The following is a 14574-nucleotide window of genomic DNA, read 5'->3' as shown; positions in this document are numbered from 1 at the left end:
CTTTGTACACATAGAATTCAGATAAGAAATATTTATTAATTTTTAGTCCAATAATATTTCAATTTCAGTCATTTTGCATGTTACCAAGTTTTGTAAAAGATGTCTTATTTATACAACTTAACATGTTTCAAGGCTCAACAGATATGAGTATACTTCATATAGAATAAATAAAAAGGAAACGTTAAAAACAGTCAGTTATCATATCAGCTTATTAATAAAATACTGTGTTTTTACAAAAAACAGTACATGGATCCTTTTTTTTCTCTGTACACAGATTCACAACGCATTAACATGTATCACAGGTACAAAAATCCAACAACTACTGAGCATTACTTAGGTTAGAAAACATCTACGTCCTAAGAATTTTTATACAAGTTTCATAGACTTTTACAGTGTAAAATTGAAAATGTACCCATTTTAGAATACATAGGGTTCTTGAAAAGTATAAAGAAAAACTCAGTGCGAGGATCCCCAGCAAATCAAATTAAATCAAGTGTTAAAAAGTTTTGATTTTGGCAGCGACTTTTAAGAGCAGTCGAGTGTTAAGACCCTGACCGGTGTCGAAACTATATATATATATATATATATATATATATATATATATATATATATATATATATATATATATATATATATATATATATATATATATATATAAGGCTATGTGTGGCAGAAAAATAACCTATCTTCGATCAGTCTTGGGCCACTTCTATTCACAGTACAGTATTTATAAATGATATAGACCATAGACTGAAATCTATTGTCTCCAAATTTGCCGATGATACAAAACTGAGCGGGATGGCAAGTAATCACTTAAACCAATTAGATATTCAAGATTTAAATAAACTACAACAATGGTCTGAAAAGTGGCAAATGAAATTTAACACAAATAAATGTTAGGTTATGCACATAGGTAAAAATAAAAATAAGTACGATTAAAGTTATTTTATAATTTGGAAAGTCGTTAACAAAAAGTGGATAATGAGATGGATCTTGGCGTAATTATCAGTAATGACCCCAAATAATCCAATTAGATATTTAGGATTTAAATAAACTACAACAAAGGAAAATAAAATTCTAGGACTGATTACGCGATCTTTTGACTTTAAAAGTCCATATGTCATTTACAAGCTATATGAATCGTTAGTTCGTCCACATTTGGAATTTGCTGTATCCGTATGGTCACCGAATCTCATGAAAGACATGGACAGATTGTAAAACGTACAACGGCGAGCCACAAAACCGATTCAAAATATCAGAAACAGATCATACGAAAATAGACTAAAACATATTAATCTATTTTTTCTAAAACAGGGTAGACTCCGGTGTGATTTGATAAAGATCTTTAAGATTCTAAGGGGAATTGACAAGATCAAAAGTGACGATATTTTCACACTGAATGCGAATCAGACAAGAAATAATAGTCTAAAAATGTCAAGAAATAGATTTAATTTGGAAGTGGGTAAAAACAACTTCGCCAACCGTGTAGTAAATGAAAGGAATAAACTTCCTGAGGAAGTAGTGCAATGGAGTACAATTCGAAGTTTTAGGATTCATTTAGATAAGCACCTAAGCAATATCCTGTAATGCCTGCCATTTTTTCGTTACAAATTTAGTTATCATTATCTGTTTATTTTTGTTATTTATTTATGTATCATCAATTACAAATTATTGTTATTTTTCTGTTTGTTTTTCATTTATCATTATTTACTTGTTTGTTTTATTTGTCTATTTTTTATTCATTTGTTTATTTGTTTATTATTTTTTTTTCGCATCCGACCTAATTATGGAGCAAAAGTTCTCCTGTTGGCATGCTCTTCATTTGTAATCCTTTGTAATCAGGCTTACTCAGAAATTCCATGAATATCTAGACTCTGGTGATATTTAGTTTGCTAGGGGCCGTTGCAGGTCCGGGGAAAATCAGCCTTAAACAGCATCACCTCATGTGATTGATTAAGAGTTAAGATATCATAAGGCAAAAAAAATTATGTAAGATAGAATCTGATTGGGCCTTGCTCTCACACAAAACTACTGGCCTAGTTGTGTTTTGTAATTGTAGGGTTTGAGACAGTGTTGTACTGTATATACGTTACATCGCCCCTAGTCTGATATTCATTATATCATGTCAAGAATTCGAATCCGTCGAAAATGTCACTCGCCCTCAGCAACAAGAGATTCGAAACCCAATTGGAGGACTACTTCTTTCTTAACTCAAGGAAGAGAAGAAATTATTTTTCAGCTGCAAGGTGTGCCTACCCAAGCATGTTCTAATGTCAGCTCTGAACAATCTCAAACAGCACATGAAGAGAAAGAGAACCCATGCCACCAAATTCGTACAGTTTGAGGAGAGGGTGAAGGCAGGTTCTTTCCGCGGGAAAGTTAGAACTTAGGGCTTCCTTAGATTCGAGCAGCTGCACTTCGTCGAGCTCATTTTCACTCTCATCTCCCAAGAAAGTACACCAGCGAACCATTGGGGAGTCTATTAATATTATTGCTACTGCCAGTGGCTTGGACGGTTTAACGGATTAACGATAACTTCCGTTACATTCGTCTTAAATTAACGAAGTAACGATTAACGAAGTTAACTTTTTCGGTTAACGGTGCCCACCTCTGTTTATTCCATGTTATTGTATATTATCCATTCATTTGTCTATTCACGTATTTATGTATTTTTTCTGGCCTTGTTATTTCCCAAATTTATCATACCTCTTCAAAACCATATAGATCAATTTGTGTAGATTTTGTTAGAAAACCTTGGTGTGGATGATCCTGGAAGGAGGTATTAGAACTTCACGGAATAAGCTTTAAGAACTTCACATATCAATCTCCACGTGCTTGCCTTTAACCCCCTCACTGCTTTCGAGGACTTGAATAAAATTTCTTTCCGTCTTCTGCCCTGGGGTTCTGCTCATCCGAGGGAACCTGACCCAAGACGATGATTACATTCATCCGTAAGATGCAACCTACAGCGAAAGAGTTAAGGTAGGAACGAAAAGAAGGATTTTGAAAAAATATCAGATTCAATAAGGCGTGTGGGTAGGAAAACAGTCGACGTTTGAAGGAATTTTTGATAAGAATAGACGAATGGAAGACTGGGATTGAGAACGGAGGAGGGGGCGGGAGAGGGGGTGCGAGGGGGCGTGAGAGCTAGTCAGTTGGCCGGGAGTGCACAGGGAAAGAGGGCGAAAATCGGGAGGGCGGGGAGATCTTCATCGCCGATAACCAGCGCTTCTATCCTTGGGGGACAGCATCGCGGAGAGATGGAGTCAGATAGGTGGCGGGAGATTGAAGGAAGGTAACAGAAACAAGGGGGGCAGTGGGAGCTCAAAATAAATCAGCATTTTTCCTTGGACTGAGGTCAGTGTCCATTCAAAGAGAGTTACGTGACTCTGGTCCGTAAGGGTGTCACCAAAGCGCCCCCCCTCCCCCTCACGTATTGACTGCATAAAGCTTATGCAATCAATACCCGATGCGGGGGTGGGTGGGGTGGGGGTGGGGGGGAAGGGGGAGTAGGGACTTAGGAAGGGCGCGCTAGGGAAAGGGGAGGTGGAGATGGTGGAGGAAGATGGGGATCAAAGGAGAGGGAGGAAAGCAGAAGAGGGAGGTGGGTGAAAGGAGGAGAGGCGAAGAGGAGAAGTTGAAAAGGGGAGGGCAGAGGGGAATGTTAGGTGGACATCAAGGGTGCGTTTCCTTGGTAAACATACAACAAGAGATACAGGACGAGGAGCAGAAGTAGGGAGAAGAGAAGGAAGAAATTGAACAGACAAGGTGGATGGGGAGTGGAGATCGACATGAATGTGGAGCTAGAAGACGGGAAGGTGTAGGACCAGGAGGAACAAGAGGAGTAGCAGGAGGAGGAGGAGGAGAAGGAAGAAGAGTAGGAGGGGAGGAGAGGAGGTTTGGTGGGTGAGGGCCGTGCGAGCGAGCGAGCGAGCAAGCGAGGAAGGAGGGAGGGAGCTTGCGACCTACAGTAGTCTGGCTAGTCAGTCAGTTGTGTGAGGGTGGGTGAAAGCGCGGAGCTCTGGTGGCAGGCTCTCCGTCGCCACCGCCTTTGGTCTAACCGCGTATACAACAGCCAGACACTGCTGCTCAGTCCGAGTCGTTTACCCAATTTCACGAGAAACAGTGACGTATGCTCTTAGATCGCCAATAGCCCTTCAAGAACCGTGAGTGACATTGGACCCTTTCGGCACAGTGGTGACATATCGTCAAGCCGAATAGAATCGTCTGGCATCATCAGGAAGAGGATGGGTTGGGTGTCTCACCGTGGTGATGGGGTTAATCTCGATGGCTTTGGCCCTTTCGCTCCGGTGACGTTTCCCGTGATGAATGGAATGGCCGGGAGTCTGCTAGAAAAGAATATGCATATATATATATATATATATATATATATATATATATATATATATATATATATATATATATATATATATATATACATAAATACATATACAATAGATATGTGTGTGCATGTTTGTAATGCATGTATGTATGTATGTATCTATGTATGTATGTGTATATGCATGTTTGCATGTATCAAGTACGTCATCGTGGGGAAAGGGGCCAATGTTCCTGAGTATCTACAACATGTTACAGTATGTATGCGTAAAGCAATTGTGCATCATCAGTTGAAATGTGAGATGGAAACCGTGACTATAAATTTGGGCTATAGCCAGTGGTGAACAGGATCCTTTGGTTACGTCGTGACAGTTTGCAAATTTCGTGTTTATTCGAGACGTCGGCTCGAGAGTGGTACGTTCCACGAAGCTTCTCCAACCGTTTTGTTGAGGGGTTGTCGAGGGGATGGGGGTTTTCCTATCGGCCGAATGATATCACCCAACAGCAATCAGTATAAACATTCAGGAGAAGCATCCAACGCAGCGATTAGGTAAACTGAGTTAGATTGAAGATGGGTTTGACTTGTACACTATTATACCTGGAATACGACGGAGTTGTATTGATGTTTTTGGCTATTGTTGTGTGTCTCTGAAAGCTTTTTTTTCTGATTGGTTAAATAACACCTGGTACATTATGGTACTATAGAATGGAGACTACGCAATTGTATTATCTGTGTATCGTGATATTGCTGAATGGCGTACAAGAATCAGCTGGACCTGTATACTGCTGGATATTGGGTGAAGGAAGGAGGATGAGGTGGAAGGGGCGTTAAAGTATGAATAGGAGGACAAGGAGGAGGTGGTGGTGGGAGAGGAAGGGGAGGCGGAGGAGGAGAGGGAGGTGGAAGAGGAGGAATAGGGAAATTTGTTGAAAGAAGGGAAAGGGAAGGAGGGAGAAAGGGAGGCAGAGAGGCAGGATGGAAATATGTTGGAGGATGGAAAGGTGAAGAGAAGACATAGAAAAAGATAAAAAGAAGAATGAGAAGACAGAGGAAGAGAAGAAAAAAGAATAGGTAGAGAAGGAGGGAAAGTGAAAATAAGAGAAAAAATATTAATACTTAACTCACGCGCAGGGAGGCGTGGCTTGTATGACGTCATTTGGTATGGGCAAAAAGAAATAAAAAATCGGACTGTAAAAACAAACTGAACAAGTGGCTGGCCTGAGCTCGTGGTTGGTTTATGAGAGCAGTGAGGCAGACCTACAGGTACATCCGTGGCCAGGAGTCCACAGTGTTATCGTGATGCCGTCAGACCTGATGCTCCGGCCTTACTTCGACCGGCACGAGCTGTGGAAGAGGAATGAACTGATTTGGTAACAACAGACTCTAGTAGGTGGAGGGACAGGGGGAAGAATGGACACAAGGAAGGGCAGAATTGTCAGGGTAGGTGGATAATGTGGAGGAGGGAGGCAAGGGGACGGACAATGTATTAGAACGAGAAAATTCATAATGTAAGAAAGAGACAGTGGACTATACGGTGGGTTTCTGAAGTATATTTCTATCTCTGGTTTGAATCCGAAAAATACCGATGATTACTACCTGGCCTGGCGAGCACATAGGACAAATGTGACGCAGTCAAGCGCCTCCTAAGGGGTAAGCTCTCTCTCTCTCCATATTTCAGACAAGCGAACATCTGGATTAGTTTGAAGACCATGCACTGGAATAAAGATAATGTGAAAATGATAGGAAATAACTAAGGGAAAGAGGTTCTCTTCCTTGCTATCGACGCAAAAGCCATGAAGAATAAGAATATCAACAGCAAGCACATCGACAGTTATATCAGGAGCAAAAAAGAAAAGAAAGAAAAGAGAAAGAAAAAATAACGGGAACTCAACAGACGCTAAGGTTAGTTTCGAAGTCCTTTTGGGATTCCCTATGGTACATGAAAATCGATGACATTTCTTTCTCAAATGAGTGCCCCATGATACTATCATTTTGCGCAAATATGCTTGTTTGTATGTTTTTTCGTGCTTGTATGTGTGCGTGCGTGCGTTTGTGTGTGTGTGTGTATGTGTGTGTGTGTGTGTGTGTGTGTGTGTGTGTGTATGTGTGTGTGTGAGTGTGTGTGTGTTTGTGCACGCACGCGAAAGAGAGAGCGCGTGCTTAACACGTTCTCTGCTGTGTTGTACTTTTCCTATTATTACAGCTGTCGTTAGGCTATTCCATTCATCTCTATGGCTTCTACCACCGCAGTAGTGAAGGCATTAATTAGGTGCACTACTAGTAGGACCTTACTGGGGCAAGTCACGTCTGATTTTTATTTTATAAATACTCAAGGTGTAGATTGATCTTCCATTCTGAGTGTGAGTGTGTGTGTGTGTGTGTGTGTGTGTGTGTGTGTGTGTGTGTGTGTGTGTGTGTGTGTGTGTGTGTGTGTGTGTGTGTGTGTGTGTGTGTGTGTGTGTGTGTGTGTTTATCTATCTAATTGTAATATATAGTAAAGGAGCAACGCTCGTCAGGTCCCGTCTCTTCCTCTCCACTTTATCATAACTAGCCTCAAATCATCTGTGTGTGTGTGTGTGTGCGTGTGTGTGTGTGTGTGTGTGTGTGTGTGTGTGTGTGTGTGTGTGTGTGTGTGTGTGTGTGTGTGTGATTCACCATGGTCTTGGATCACGTGTTGGCCTCGTGATCAACAGCTATTTCCCTCCCTGAAGAAAGCTCAGAGCTCATATATGACCGATCTATGGGTAATGTTGTGACCTTACACGCACATACCATCGTACACATCAAACTCCCCGCCCACGAGAGTTGGAGTAACGACTCGCAGCGCAGCGATACTGAAATTATTTCAGGCCGTAGTGGCGCCCATGAACGTTATCACTGGGCTATCGAGTCGTGTATGTGTGTGTGTGTGTGTGTGTGTGTGTGTGTGTGTGTGTGTGTATGTGTATGTGTGCATATGTGCATGTTTGTGTGTTTTTGTGTGTGTGTGTGTATGTGTGTGTGTGTGTGTGTGTGTGTGTGCATATGTGCATGTTTGTGTGTGTGTGTGTGTGTGTGTGTGTGTGTGTGTGTGTGTGTGTGTGTGTGTGTGTGTGAGTGGGTGTCTTAGTGTGCGTGTGTGTGTGTGTGTGTCCGTATGTGCGTGCATGTGTGTGCGTGTGCGTACTTGCGTGCGTGTGTGTGTGTGTATATGTGTGTGTTTGTGTGTGTTTGTGTTTGTGTGTGTTTTGTGTGTGTGTACGTGTGTGTGTGCGTTTTTTTGTGTGTATGTGTGTGTGTGTGTGTGTGTGTGCGTACGTGCGTGTGTGTGTGTGTGCATGCGTGCCTGTGGGTGTGGGTGTGGGTGTGTGAGTGTGTGGATGTGATAGTGTGTGGGTGTGATTCACCATGGTCTTGGGTCACGTATTGTACTCGTGATCGACAGCTATTTCCCTCCTGTGCGTCTATTTGTGTGTGTGTGTGTGTGTGTGTGTGTGTGTGTGTGTGTGTGTGTGAGTGTGTGTGTGTGTGTGTGTGTGTGTGTGTGTGTGTGTGTGTGTGTGTGTGTGTGTGTGTGTGTGTGTGCGTGCGCGCGTGTGTATGAATACCTAATTGCATTCACCTAATTATTATGTACACGAAAGGAGCTATGTCCTTGAGATCCAATTTCTTTTTTTCCATCGCCTAAACTTGGTTTTAAATTTGTTTGTGGTTTTAGTTTGCAGTAAGTATTTTCTTAGTTATCCCATGAGTTTGCGTATCTGTACGAAAAGTTGAGCTTCTTGATATCCTTCAAGCATGGACTACTCGTTCCCACGATCTCGTAACGCCCTCCCGTCACAAACCAAGACATCTTCTTTGTCATTTTTGTCCGCGTCCGTCATTGACCTTATCACCGTGAACATGTCACCACTTTCTATTCTTTCGATACTAGCAGGTCCAATGTGTAAGTCTGTTTACTTAACTGTAGTATACAGGAAGGGAAGAACGGCGTGTGTGTGCATGTGTGCGTGTGTGTGTGTGTGTGTGTGTGTGTGTGTGTGTGTGTGTGTGTGTGTGTGTGTGTGTGTGTGTGTGTGTGTGTGTGTTATCTACTTTATGCTTTTGCACTCTTTCAGCATCTGATTGCTTTGTAAGGTTTGTCTTCCATGTATGATGCATCAATATTTTGTCTACATTTTCACCAAAGTGACTAAAACTCATTTGAATACCTGTCCATGTGTTCCAAAAACACTTTCATTGATCAATCTGCGTTTTCTTCGTCTTCCTCTTCATCTTCTTCTACTTCTTTTTCTTCGCTGATTTTGTATTTTGTCCATATGCTATTTTGTATGTTGCCCAATAGTATCACACTGCATGTATTAACTTTGAAGTCAATATTCCATTCTTTCCTCCAGTCCTGTATCTTGTTAAGATTCCTGTAGAACTGTGCTGGAGTTTATGTTATTTTTTATTACTTGTTTTACTTCGTCTACAAACAGTTGAAAAGGTACCTTTTCCAATGCTGGATTTAGACAAGGTGAGGCTATAAGCTATACAGGCTCCCATTAAAAGGAAGTAAACTTAAAACATAGGGAATTTAAGTTTAGGAGATTGCTACAGTTAATTACTTATAAAACAGTTTCTGCATAGAAATTTGCTAGTAAAATAAATCAATAAACATATAAATAAAAACCGGCCTTCCTCAATATAACGAATATGTATGTATATATATATATATATATATATATATATATATATATATATATATATATATATATATATATATATATATATATATATATATATATATATATATATATATATATATATATATATATATAAAATTGTGAGGCTTTAACCTGTGTCTTGTTTAGCTCGTGCATAAACCTATTACTGGGCCCATTACTTCAAGTCATTAATTTCATCACGATTAGTGTGCTGGGAGAAAGTTGAACAGGCTTGCTTTTCGCGCCTCATTTTTTAATTTGAGCACTTTAATTGTTGTCGTATATACTTTTTATCTGCGACAAAAAAGTGCAACGCATATGATAAGTACGTATTATCAATGTCGAGATCCTGATGCAAAATATATGACTGTAAATATTTTTCGATTTTTTTAAGGAAGTTGTTCTGCAGTGTATTACATATCTAATGTTTTTATAATTATTGTCATTGTTTTGTCAATCATTTCGAATCAACTGGCGAACATAGATTATCTTTTATACTATTCCATGAGTCATAAGAGTGCGCCAACCTCTGCCACGTTGCTCCCACAATTTCCCCTAACTTGTTTCTCCGCTTTTACTGTCTGGTCTCCCTCTTTTACGCTTCCCATCTTGCGATGTCCAGTCAGTAACACACTTGCTCCATCACCCATCATTCATACGCGCTAACTTCCCTGCCCAATTCAGTTTCCTCTCTTTTACCGCATCCACAATATCTTTCACTCCAGTTTATTCTCTGGTTCAACTTGCTCTCTTTTTGTCCTTCAATGTTATCACCATCATTGATCTCTTCGTTCGCCTGTGTGAACTCCTTAACTTTATCTCTATCACCGTCAGTTTCCAAGTCTCACATCCGTAGGTTATACCTGGCATTATACACAGTAAAGTTTGCATTTCAAACAAAGGTAAAAAAAAATTCTCATGATGTTTTATATTTACCAACCTTTTCCAACCGATTGTAATACGCCTTTTTATTTAATTCCAAATGTCTTTCGTCAGTTTTAGCATTTTGTATAAATAATTGTACCTTTCAACTTCTAGAGTCTCATTGATTGTAATTACATTACTCTGAACTATCGAGCTGTATATAGACCTTTCCCTTCCCAAACCAACTTTCTGAAAATCGTTTTCAGGCAAGCTCTACATAGCTTGGATGACTTTGTGTCGCCCTTGCCGTACTCCTTTCTCGATCTTAATTTTTTTCAGTGTCATTATGTAGTCGAATTACATTAGTACATATCGCATCAATGTTCTCTAGAACCCTTGCAATGCGTTCGTTTGCGCCTTGTTTGCGTTTAGAGTTTAGTTTTGTTATTTGTTCTACCGAGTCGAAGGCCTTTTAGTTATCAACAAAAACTAAACATAGAGATATTTTATAGTTTTCCCTATTACTTGATTCATCGTATGTCATTATTTCAAACATATTAAAAAGAAAGTTTACAATCGGAGTGAACCAGTGTTGTTGAATGAGATTCTTCATTAGCTCTGCAGTTGCCAATAACCACCAGATGACTTGCTGCGGCGCCACCCGATCAACAGTATCCGCCAGGGAACTCTAGGATATCTCATAAAAGTCTTTATATGATCTATTCTACAGGGTGTCTCAATAAAATGTACGCACACTTTGAAAGACAGTAAGTCCAGTATCTTTTTTACATTAGTACAAGATTATGGCTTTAAGTTAAAGAATGTGATGAAATTAAAGAAAAAATTAGTCTTTCCCCTTAGTCCAGTCTAGTTCCCCCACCCCATGCGTATATCCAATATTACAGTTACTCGTGATGCCATGGAATGAGTACATTTTATTGAGACACCCTGTATTTACCAAGGACTTCACTCCCATTTCACTCCCATCCACCCCCCTTGTTACCTTCTCATCTTAGCTCCTCATGGATAAAGGGTCAATCCTATCTCCTGTCCACTGCTTGGGTCAGAAGTAATGCATCAAGGCACAGGACATCCACAGCAGGGCTGCTTTACTTACACGGAGGCCCTTCCTTCTCGTCCCCTCATGCAGAAAATAGAGAACACGGGGAGAAATCCTTTGGGCTGCATCAAAATATCTTCCATACACAAGATTAGGGATACCAACCTATCCCATACACAACCTATCCCCTGCCCTCTCCCTTCCTTGCTCAACAGGCATTTCCTCTTATTCAGAACCCCTTTCACTCCATCCATTCATCTCACTGAAGTTCGTCCTCTTAAGTATTCTCCACCCACCTCTGCTTTCCACATTCTTTTTTGCTCACCTTTCTTCACTCATTCTTTCCATGTACTCAATAATCTTTCATCAGCCCTATCTGCCAGCTTCGTGTCCACCCCGACTTTCCTCTTCACCTCCTAATTTTTCACTCTGTCCAACCTTGTAACCCCTACCATACTTCTCAGACACTTCATCTCATGTGATAGTTTTTATATAGAATATGTACGTTTATATTTCTATATTACTTGATAGCTCTTATTTTTTTTATATTGGCTTTTCTGAAATACATTATGGATATATGATATAAGAGGTTGTAAAAATACGTCCAGTTATCTATTAATCCCATTATTTTTCCAAATTGTGAGATAAGGTATGGCGAAGTGCAAACGTCTTTGGGACGCTCCGTGTTTAAAGGCATTGTATAATGAAGTTTCGTGTCCTTGAAATGTTATAATGAATGGCCCAGTGGAGGATCCAAGATAACTTTTTTTTTTTTTTTTGGGGGGGGGGGCGGCTAACCTGAGTTTTGTAAATATAGTTGACGATTGGGGGGGGAGTTAACCTGAATTTTGTAAATATAGGTGACGTTTTTAAACAGATGTACTCTGTAGCACGAATACTATGATTCTGAATATAAATTGAAGCATATGTCCTCACTTTAGTTTGTTTCTTTCAAAACATTGAGCAAAAGTAATACTTAATCTTTCATTTTTAAAGATTCACCTTTAATAATGTGTTGAATATCCTTCCAATTATTCTCAATGAAGTACTTTATTAAATTATGGAAAAAAAATATCATACTTTATTATTGCTTTCTGCCACGTTTCTGTATACACGAGGGAGGTTTCTCGACCTCTGCAGTAAAGCAATGAAAAAACAAATTTGGGGAGCTTTACCCCCCCCCCCCCGAATCCGTCACTGGAATGGCTACTATAAACTTTCAAGACATAGCTGGAGACTCGTTGATGAAAACTTTAAAAAAAATCAAGAGAGTATCCAATTATTATGATAACATATCGGTAATGAGACATGCATAGAATTGGTAAGAAGTGGCTATAGAAAATGAAACTAGTGAATTGGGGAATGAAAAGTACAAGTATATAGAAATATAAGTCTACAAATGAAGAAATCTTAGGTGAAGCATAAGAAGAAATAATATAAAACTGAAACGGGGAAGAAAATAGGTGGAATAAAGAGGAATGTGGCAACTGATACAGAAGAATTTTATGTTATGACAAGATATAGCCACTATGGGGGAACTAGCTCACCAAAACGTGGGATGTTGTGATTTCTATGTAATAAATTGCACCATTGCGAGGAAGAATCTTCAAGAATGCCAAATAAATATAAAAGCATGAGAGTGATGTCATTGTATACAAATCCAATGAACATACCAGAAAGAAAGGCATTTTGAATCTAAGTCAACATAAACAATCAACAATCGATGAAACTAAGATGCTTTTTTATGTATGTATTTATTTATCTATTTATTGATTTATCTATTTATTTATTTATTTATTTTATTTGTTTACTTATTTGTTTATTTATTGATTGATTGAATGATTTATTTATCTATGTATTTATTTATTTATTTATTTATTTATTTTTAGAAGACCCACGCCTACCAGGTAACCGGCTACGGCCAATGGTCAGGTGCATATATCATTCGAGAAGAAACCCTGTGTTGTTGTCAAGGGATGGTTAGTGTGGGCCATAGTTGCATGTATTCAAAATCTTCCGTGTGGTGGTTGCATCTGGGGTTGTTTGATTCTGTGACCAGGTCTATTCTGTGTTGACACTCTATTGATGGTGGATGGTCTCCTGTGCGGCTCTTATTGTTAAGAAGTATCTTTCTGTGGGGCTGATGTCGGGATGTGTGTGTGTGTGAAATATTAAATGTGATGATCAGTCTTGAGGAGCTGCTTGTTTAGTAATCTGCGTGTGAGCAGGTTTTTGTATGGATGTGGTACTGGAGGTATCTTGTTGTATATGTCTGAATAATAAGTTGTTTTCCTCGTTCAGCAGGTAGTGCTTCTGTGATATAATGAGATGGGTGAGTGGGGTTGAGGGTATTACCAAAGCGCTGTGTATCTATCATTTTATATTCTGTTGGAGGGATTTGTGTGCAGGTAACCTATCGGGGTGTTTTTAGTGCATCCAGTCTTCCATTTTACTTCTGTGTTTGAGACGTTGTGCTTACCGTGTACTATTTCTATCTCATTCTATTTTCGAGACCTTTGCCCTGAATGTTGAATAGAATATGTTATCATTTCATAAATATCTTTGTCTGTTTCATAAACTTTTCATCTACCTACAGTCTTCATCATGGTTTTAACTGATGTGCGCATGTAAGATTTTTCCAACTATTCTTCTTACGACATCCCTAGATTTCTCTTTCCTTGTCATTACATGTGTCCGTTGATACTTTTGGCATGCTCACATGGATCTGAGCCTGTTTCATCTCTTTCAGATCAAGTTCTTATCATTCGCTTGTCATATTTTTTCGCTAATCCGGTTAGATACCCATTGAAGGCTTTCTTTGACCATTGATATGTACGTTACTTGTATACAAGATTTTTTCAGTGCTCGTTTATGTCTTCTGCTTGCTTTAGTTCTCCAAATATTATAGATTTGCATTGTTGTAGTATCCTCTTTTGTAGTCCAACATATCCTCTTTACGATTTTCGTTTCGTCTCTTGACCATTGATATGTACGTTACTTGTATACATATATGATTTTTTCAGTGTTCGTTTATGTCTTCTGTTTGCTTTAGTTCTCCAAATATTATAGATTTGTATTGTTGCAGTTTCCTCTTTTGTAATCCAACGATTTTCGTTTCGTCTCTCCTCACTGTGGGGCTGATGTGTCGGGATGTGTGTGTGTGTGTGTGTGTGGGATTCAAACTGCAGCAAGTACGTGATCACTTCTGTCGAGTGGGGATTGCACCGGATGTACTTTACTCCATTATCTATTCTTGTTAGCCTGAGCCGTAATGCTTCGGGTTTCTCTTTGCCCCGGATCCACGTGGACTCGTTGCACAACATTATTAAAGGCTTTGGGGTAGTGTGATTTATTTTTTCTCTTCTCCCAAGCCCAATCCTTTTCTTGTTTTACTTTATCTCATGACCCATGATTCTCTCTCTCTCTCTCTCTCTCTCTCTCTCTCTCTCTCTCTCTCTCTCTCTCTCTCTCTCTCTCTCACTCACTCTTCATTTCCAGTTATCTAGAAGAATTAACAGTCATCATTTTTGTCGCATATGTATATTTTAGAGTGTAAATTAGTTCACGTCTAGTTCTTTGCTATGATTTTATGTGTGGTGGATAATGTACTATATGAACTCATA

At 39.4% G+C, this 14574-nt stretch overlaps 1 protein-coding gene across 5 annotated transcripts in view; it reads left to right on the top strand.

Moving 5' to 3' along the window:
• The first annotated feature begins 3937 nt into the window (after window positions 1–3937).
• tws (protein phosphatase 2 regulatory subunit tws) overlaps window positions 3938–14574 on the top strand; it is a 181172-nt gene continuing 170535 nt past the window's right edge. Inside the window, exon 1 of one of the 5 annotated variants that reach the window (XR_012966712.1) lies at window positions 3938–4166. The gene's annotated coding sequence lies outside the window, so the exon portion shown is untranslated. The remainder of the gene's footprint in view (window positions 4167–14574) is intronic. The other 4 variants (XR_012966713.1, XM_076190120.1, XM_076190119.1 and 1 more) reach the window with 4 other exon arrangements.

This window comes from Oratosquilla oratoria, chromosome 9, assembly GCF_046742065.1.
Source record: "Oratosquilla oratoria isolate Oo_2021 chromosome 9, ASM4674206v1, whole genome shotgun sequence".
Taxonomy (NCBI): Eukaryota; Metazoa; Arthropoda; class Malacostraca; order Stomatopoda; family Squillidae; genus Oratosquilla; species Oratosquilla oratoria.
Note: the sequence above shows the minus strand (reverse complement) of the source record. Positions and strands in the feature narration are given on the sequence as shown.